Source organism: Drosophila mojavensis, unplaced genomic scaffold, assembly GCF_018153725.1.
Source record: "Drosophila mojavensis isolate 15081-1352.22 unplaced genomic scaffold, ASM1815372v1 contig_136, whole genome shotgun sequence".
In the NCBI taxonomy this organism is placed as follows: domain Eukaryota; kingdom Metazoa; phylum Arthropoda; class Insecta; order Diptera; family Drosophilidae; genus Drosophila; species Drosophila mojavensis.
The window spans coordinates 1,007,414-1,015,690 of record NW_025318667.1 but is presented as its reverse complement, the minus strand read 5'-3'; the positions used below and the strand labels follow the sequence as shown (position 1 = coordinate 1,015,690).

Genomic DNA, 8,277 nt, shown 5'->3' with positions numbered 1-8,277 from the left:
CCATATCGAATTGGAACACTCCAGCATGCAGAGTATCCGAGTTCCATGGGTATATAAAGTATGATTGGATAGTTCAAATTGACATAAGTCTGGTCTTAAAGCTATATAGGTATATCATACGTAACAATAATAATAATAATTGCAATGCACATTGGCTCAGCTTTCAGGTAGCCTAAATGACAGCCTCAACTATTTACAGGGTATTCATCATAATCAGATTTTTATTTCTTTATGAACATTTAATGCGGTTTGAAGCTTTAGATCTTTTATTTCTACTTGAAGACTCTATTGAGCGCGTTGCCATATCGTTCACATTCGCTTCGACTGGCAACATTGTAGCTTACGGCGAAACGGGAGTGGGGCGTGGCAGCTAGTTGTCTGTGTGTTTGGCTTGCTCGCTGTTTGCTTTAGGCATTGGCGATTCGCATTCATTATGAATATGCCACATACTTGTAGTCTCTAGACTTTCCACACACTCAAGCTGCCGCAAATTATCGCGCCCCGCTTTGAGGCGCCTCTTCTTCTTTCCGCTCACCTACTCTCCCTCAGAATGAGTTGCGTGACAATCGCCCATTGAGCAGAACAAAGCGTTGCATGCTTTTTGACTGCCTAAATTTCTCGGCCTGCTCTTCCCCCGGCATTCCTCGACCTCCATGGCTGGCCTGACCCCTTTTCTAATGAGCTGTGCATGCTCTAAATTATCAGCGGTCTTGTTTGTATGTGTGTGTGTAATATGATATTATACATAAAGGCATATATATCCTATATGCATATGCAAACAGTAAACAGGTTGTATTGGCATCCATAAGCCATTTGTGCCTCTGCATTGGGCTAAAGAGTTGGCTTCAGTTGTCTCGACAACACAAGAAAATCTACTGAGTAGCTCTTAGCCGTTCATTACTATCCATCCATATTTATAGAGGTTATCTACAAGTCACTTATTATCTGAAGATCTTTTCTAAGACTTACTATACTTAGAAACAGGGCATCTATCAGTCTTTCATCGCAAGCGCTTACGAGGTATCTGCTAGTCGTTGCACGAAGGCCTTAGTAACATTTTGGTTATATGGGAATTTGAAGCTAATTAATGCTGCGCCCCTTAGTGGTGTCTCATCATCCTCGTCATCGCCATCGTCATTCTCTTAGTCATGGTTATCGTTATCGCTATCGTTATCGCTGCAGTTCTATTGACACCCATTGGGGGCGACAGTCCAATGGCCACTGATTTGCATTGCGACAGCTGGCATATGCTCGCTTCTCAGCTAGACCTTTGGCTAGGACCCACACATTCAAATAGAACGCAACAGTTCCCAAGGTCTACAAGGAGTTTAGGCATCTTCTTCATTCCATCTAATATCCATGAGTTGGATAGGATAGGGGCACTTCTCAATAGCTTTTCGACAGTATTCGAGCTTCGAGCTATAGAAATGAAATTATTACAAGAAAATATTCTTTAAAATGGATTAGATTACCAGAATCAATCGAGCTTGCGACAGCTCTCACCTCTCTCTTTCTTTCGTATTTACTTTACTCATTTTGTCTTGCTCTAACTCCATTTTTCTCTTCTCTTGTTTACTTCTCTTCACAGTTGATTTTCTTCCAACTTTTATCGCCATTTGTGAACACAGCAGGAAAACAGCTAAAAGGTAAGTGAAACACCTCAAAGACTGGAGGAAAGAGGCTAAAGTGCATTGTGAGCGAGGTTGATGGAACGGACTGCGGGCAGGAGGGGCTGGGAGGAGATGGTCTTGACAATGCCAACGTACCTTGGCGAGCTCTTGCAGGGCCTCCCTCACGAGTGCCGATGGGCTGAGAGAAAGACAGAGCACGGCCCGCCCCCAACTCTAGCCTCCCACTCCAGGGCTGCAGCTTCTACCCCTAGCCTTGGCTTCCTTACGTATCCTGGTGGACAACGCCTTCGTCGAGGGTGTCTGCTCGCGCATATTAACACTTGCGGTTATTTAGATTTTGACTTATGCCAGGCACACATACGTATATATGTGTATGTATGTGTGCACATACCCTGTATATACCCTCGTTTAGTCGTAGTCTGTTTGTCAAGCGTTTTTGTTTGTGTTTTGCTGCTGCTGTTGTAATTTTTATGTCTTCGAGGCTTTTGCAACAGCCACACACACATATCATTGTCACACACACCCACCCAGCTCATATGCACACACATAACTCATAAGCATACACACACACACACACACACACATACTCACACCGCTCTAGCTGCTTTCATTTCGTTTTTGCAACCCTTTTTTTAAGGGCTCCTTTTTGCTCAGTCTTTGTAAGCCACACACATAGACTGCAATGTTCGTGTGTGTGTGTTTGTCAGCAGCTCAAATTGCGTCCACCCTGAAGAGTATGCAACATCATAATTCCATGCAGCATTTTAGACAGCAGCCGCAATGTATGCAATAATTTTGCATCGAAAAGTTAATGCACACATGAGATAAATGCCTGACTGGTAGATACCCTGGCTATGCTGCTAGTCAAAGCAGCTGCAGCTGCTCGTATAGTATACCAAAATCAATCTGTATGCCATTGTAATGCACTGTTTGACTCGCAGATACCCTGTAGGTAGCACTCAACTGTGGTCTATGGTCTATGGTGAGCGTTAAGCCCGAGCTAGGAAGTATAAGTAACTATAGTATATGCATAATATATACCGTGTAGAGGACAGTGACGAGTAGATGTCCTGTACGACCTGGGACTAATCTACGCAATGCTGCGCTTGACTGGAAAATACCCTGTGAACGCGTGTACGCCAGACGCGCAGTGCAAGCTTTTTCGATGATTTGACTTTGTTTTTGAGCGTGTTAAGGCTAGAAATTTCCGATGACAGTAGATTCATGTATTACTTTGTATTCCATAGATATCCGATACCAGGCTCCCTTCACCACACATTTGTGGCTTGGCGAATGCATGTTTTATCATGTTATCACACTCCGAATGTGAATGCAACCCAAGCGCAGTCGCTGCGTCAACTGCGCAGCTAGCAGAGCGCATGAGTCGCTTGTTAGATATGCCTAGAAGAACTGTGGAATGATTGGAATCTCAGATACTGTTTGGGTTTATGTCATTTATTTTATTTTGTTTCATGCACCACAATATATAATAAACACGTTGAAACAGCATAGATTGCTGCGGTACCTCTTCTTGCAGAGCTCCTATTCAATTTAAAATACATGTCCGAAATCAATTTCAGCCCAAAGGCTCAGCGAGTGATGTCACTCTATCCTATTCGGCTGTATACGGGCTTTCCAATGCATCGTCTATTGAGAAGACATCCATTCCTAGAGATTGTTGTGGCCTGCGTCTTGCATTTTGTGCTGTCGCTTTTTTGACTCTCTTCGGTTTGTTCACTTTTGGTCGGGGCTTAGTAGTCCTCTTAGGCTTGCCGGTGTGGTGAGGCTTTACTCTCCTATCTTTCACTGCTTTGGTCACTTTTTTCACGGCGCGGCGCTTTGGCGTAGTGACCGTCTTACTGAGTTCTTCAGATGAGTGCGATGCTATGGGTCGCGAGCGCAAACGCTTTCTCTTAGCCTGAGTTTTCCGACGGGATTCGGGACTAATTACTTTTTTCTGCATTTTCAAAGTATTCTTGCGATGCTTCTTGCCACAGAACTTGCAGTGGTCGCTAGTCAATCGACGAGCCGGCGATCCAGCCATATCTTTAATTTTGCGAAAAAAAAAAAAATTAGTAAAATGTATATATTTGTATATAAAAATATATTCAACGAAATTCAATTTTGTATTTATTTCTCTATTTTATTTTTCGAAAAAAATTTTTTATTTTTTTTATTTTTAGTTTAGGTCTGTTCAGATCAACAAAATGAAATAGAATGAATATATTTCCTTTACTGCCCGACTCCCTAGGCTCTCCGAATGTTGAAATCGTTTCAAGGCTCGCTTTGATGCCCAGAAACTTGAACTAGAGTGTTTGAAAATGTTTGCTCCACTTGGGATTTGTGTAGGGTAAATGTGTTCCAGGGTATCTATATGTAATTTAGTATATATATTTAAGAAATAAATAAATTTAAGAATATTTTCGTTTCTTTTTTAAAGCTATTCTCTAGAAAAAGTCAACAGGGTATAGCTAGTCGACTATTTGATTTACCTATTGCAGGACATCGAGGTTTACAGTTGTGATATGCAATCTTATATTAACATTCAAAAGGTATTATTGAGTCGAGCTTTTTACGTGTAAATCGTGTTCTACATCTACATTCTAGTATAGCGCTAGATCCTAGGGTAACTGCTGGTAGAGCACTGTTGTGCGGCTCGCAAATCAATTTTTTAATGATATTCCAAAATCAAAGAGACACCAACGCATTTAAATTCCCCAACGACAAATAGAAATGTATAAATATTTAATTAAATATTCGCATAATTGATACCCTCTAAAATGATGTAAATGGATGTTCGTGAATAAACTAATAATTATAAAATAATCTATTCCGTAGCTCTAAGAATGCTAGAGATGGATTATAGAGCTTTTAAGCAAGTATAAGATGGAGTTTTCAATTCAAGGCTTACAGGGTATCTCTTAGTGAATGATCGCCCTAAATCGTTTGCTGAAAGATTTCAATGTTTTCATTTTTTAAATTGTTCAGTTGTACGTCATATAATGTGACTTTTGGTGGTATGCATCAGCAGCTACAGCTCCAAGGGTATTTTTCAGTCTAGCACTCCCAACTAAGCTTAGCACTCGAGTTGCTTCTGATTGGAGATATTTGGCTGGTGTGCGTTGGCGCTCGAGTCGATTTAAGGATCGTAGGTGGCTCACCAAAAACTACTTTAGAGCGAGAGGCAAAATAAGAGAGAAAGAGAGAGAGAGAGAGATGGACGGGCAGTCGGTCTTTAGGCTTAATTAATAGTATTTTGTACAAATTTGGTTGTCATCGTTTCGGATTCTTGCGGCTTAGCTGTGTTGGTCAACTCATTTGGTTGGGCAATAACCACAATACAACGCATTTGTATACCCTATGGAGAGCTAGACTGTATTCAGGGGTGTATTGACTGTGCGCCATTCGTGGTTGCCTCAGCCCTGGTAATCGATACTCATTAAAAGCTATCGAAATAAAGATGTGGATTGTACAGATTTCCAGTTTCTTCATCTACAGAGAGAAGCTAGTCCACACTTTGCCCAGTGTGGCTGTACAGGGTATTGCTTAGTCTGAGTGTTAGTTACAGTCTTTCCCTTACTTGTTTTTTCCACTTCTTCTGTTATCTGTTTTCCTGTTTTTTGCGTAATGAAAAATTGCAGAGTTTTTCCTTGCAGCTGATGAGTGCCAAGACTTCCCCCCGCGCTTCTCTCTCTCGGCCTTCCATCGAAACAGTTGCTCAATTCGCATATTTGCCAAGCTCCAGTGTGCGAGTGTGCGTGTGTGCGTCTGTGTGTCCCACTGGCCAAGTGTCGCGACGCCTTGGTTCGCAGCGCGTCGTCTTTGGGTCTGGCTGAAAGAAAGCTTTCAATGCGTTTCATGCGCCTCAGCTTTCCATCAAATAGGCGTCTTCTAATGCACGTTTTCCCAGACGTGTGCAGACACGCAGACATAGGCTGTCTAAATCCCCTCTGCTCCCCTCCTCTGCATCACCCTCCCTCCCTCTTAGCCGATTGCCCGCACACATACGGACACACAGAGCCAAAGTCGAGCCCAAGTCTTGAGTTTTCAGCTCGAGTCCAAGCCCAAAAGTCTGGCTCTAGGTCAAGGCTGGGCGCGGCAGGCGTTGCGTTTTACGTGACAGCCAATTTTTGCTTGTTGTTGTTGTTGTTGTTTTTGTGGTTGTTCATTGTTGGTTGTTTGTTGTTGACACTTGCAGTTACATCGATAAGCACACGGTGAAAGCAGCGACGGCGACGTCGACTGACCAAGAAATTAATGAAACGAAAAGAGGCATAAAAATGGAATCTAACTTGAACAAGTCGAACTTGAAATGCTCTGAGATGCGAGGGAGACAGAGCGAAGGTAGGACCGAAGGCCTGAAAGAGTCGGAAACACCGAAGGACTGAGAGAGAGAAGGAGAGATCTAGTTGAAGTAATAGAGAACGAAACAAAGAGATGCACAGAGGCAAGCAAAGCAGAAGAAGGTGGATCAGAGTTGGAAGGAGGGGAAAAGAGACAAGAATAGAGGGAATGATGAAAGAGGAGCGAAAGAAGAAAGCAAGATAAGAGTTTGGGAGGAAGAAAGAGGGGTAGACATGAAGAAAGAGATACAAAATGAGAGCGAAAGTACAGAGAGGAAGAGAGAAGGAAAGAGACCCATGCGATTTACGTTGGCTAATGCTACATATTGAATGAACAAGTCTGAGAGGCCCTCGCAAGTTAGGGTATTCGAAGAGTGTCGGTTGACACATGTCAGGGGAATGCGCTAGTTGATTTGAGATCTGCAACCATAAATTTGATTTGTAGTTCCACTATGTCAACAGCTGCTACGCCCTCCATAGCCTCCCTCTATGTACTACGCCTAGCTCCAACTCTTTTTCTGTAGAACTTCCAGAGACCGAAATCAGTTCTTGCTGTGGGAATCTTTATTTTTTTGTTTTGGAGAAAAAACGAAAGTGCGCTCGAAATGCAGAGGAAAAGAAAAGAGAAGAAAAAATGAAATGTGTAACTCGTCTATTTATCAGAAATGGGTTCGACGAAATGAGAAAAAGAAAAAACTGGGCTTGTTCTCATGATATGTTAGCTGCAATTGCGACTCGAGTTTACGGCTTAATCTAATTTCTAGTAGGGCAAAAGAGAAAACGAGCTTGGTACCAAAAATTAATAAGAAATATGATAGAAATTCCAATCGAACCTGTGAAGAATTGTGACTAGACTTACTTTCTTATGGGTACAGAGAATCTCTCTAGGGCGAAAACTGAACTCTTTAGCTATATATTATATACAACGATTGAACTGGCAGAGTAAGTAGATGTTTAGCCTAATTGGCATGTTCATCTCTTATACAGTTATCAGCTAATGAATACATCAACTTTTTAGATTCCCCATTCCGAACTTTGGGTCTTGAAATATAGCTCGCGAACTTGGATAGCAACAATAGTATATGCAAAAGGCGAGATTACCTCTCACTGAACAATTTCGTCTTGAGCCTTGCCTTAATTCAATTAATACCCCAAAGTATGTGTGGAGTTCAATAGCAAGCTTATGGCTATTTCTATTTGTTGTGTTTGTGTATTCGATTCGTAATATTATAAATTTTTGTGGGCCGTTAACAAATTAATTGTTACGCTCTTTAAATGTTAATCAAAATAGACGCCAACGTTCGCACAGCTACAAAGGGGAGCTGAGCATTATAAAAGCGGCATAAGAAGAAGAAGAAGAAGAAATAGAAAAAGAAGATGATAAGGAGCGAGAGGGAGAGTCAGAGGCAGAGAATGAGTGAGTTGAAGCAGAGGAAGGAAGAGGGCACCACACGCACACACACACACAAACACACACACACACACAAACACACACACACACACGCAAATGGGAAACGGCAAACGCCTTTGAACATAATTTATGGCCAATTTGATTTTATTTTCATTCAAATTTTATTTCACTTTAAGACGTTCCACAGCATCTTAAAGCTAAAAGCTCTGGGAAATGATAGACTACAAACTATTCAGCATTGTAGATCAAACATTATTTTACAGTTAAGCCAGTCTCTTACCCTAGAAGTTTTATTATATATGTAGAGGAAAAAACTGTGCTAAAATTTCATTGAGGGTATCTCTCAGTCGAGCGACTTTATGTTTTTGCAGAAGCTTTGCGGAGAGAGAGAGCAGCTCAAAGTCAGCATTACGCATATTACAGTGTAACTGGAAGTCATTCAACTCTGCGAATACTAGGTAGAAGTTTTTAATACGAGTCAATATATTTGTTCTGCTCATTGCAGGGTATTTCTCAAGTGATCAGTTGATTTTCTTCGATTCATTCGACTTTGTGCGAAAAAAAAAAACTTGTATAGAAATTTACAGCCAAAACAGAAAATTAAGAAAGAAATGGGAGAAAGAAAGAGAGAAAATATAGAGAGGAGGAGGGAAGAAAAAACGTTTTATTTTTGTTGTTTTTTTTTTCATTTTTTTTTCTTTAGTGTAAGCGATTAGCAAGAAGAAGAAGAAGCAGCCAAAGCAATTAATTGATGGGAATTTCTTTCTTTCTTTTCTAACTTTATTTATTATGATTTTATTTTGAACTTCAGAGGAGCTGCCGGTCTTTGGCTTCGTTTAAATATTCAAATAGAAATCGAAAGCTTTTTGATATTTTCAGCTAATTTCGTTTC

The 8,277-nt window shown here is 41.1% G+C and overlaps 2 long non-coding RNA genes across 2 annotated transcripts; one reads left to right on the top strand and one right to left on the bottom strand.

Annotated features, from left to right (window-relative positions):
- Positions 1-897: 897 nt before the first annotated feature.
- LOC116804569 lies at positions 898-2,187 on the bottom strand. Its single transcript, XR_004364560.2, has 2 exons — positions 1,473-2,187; positions 898-1,419 (listed from the first exon to the last, which is right to left on the bottom strand). It is a non-coding gene; the product is annotated as an uncharacterized LOC116804569 (long non-coding RNA).
- Positions 2,188-5,680: 3,493 nt separating this feature from the next.
- LOC122757021 lies at positions 5,681-7,286 on the top strand. Its single transcript, XR_006356918.1, has 2 exons — positions 5,681-6,916; positions 6,993-7,286. It is a non-coding gene; the product is annotated as an uncharacterized LOC122757021 (long non-coding RNA).
- The last annotated feature ends 991 nt before the right edge of the window (positions 7,287-8,277 follow it).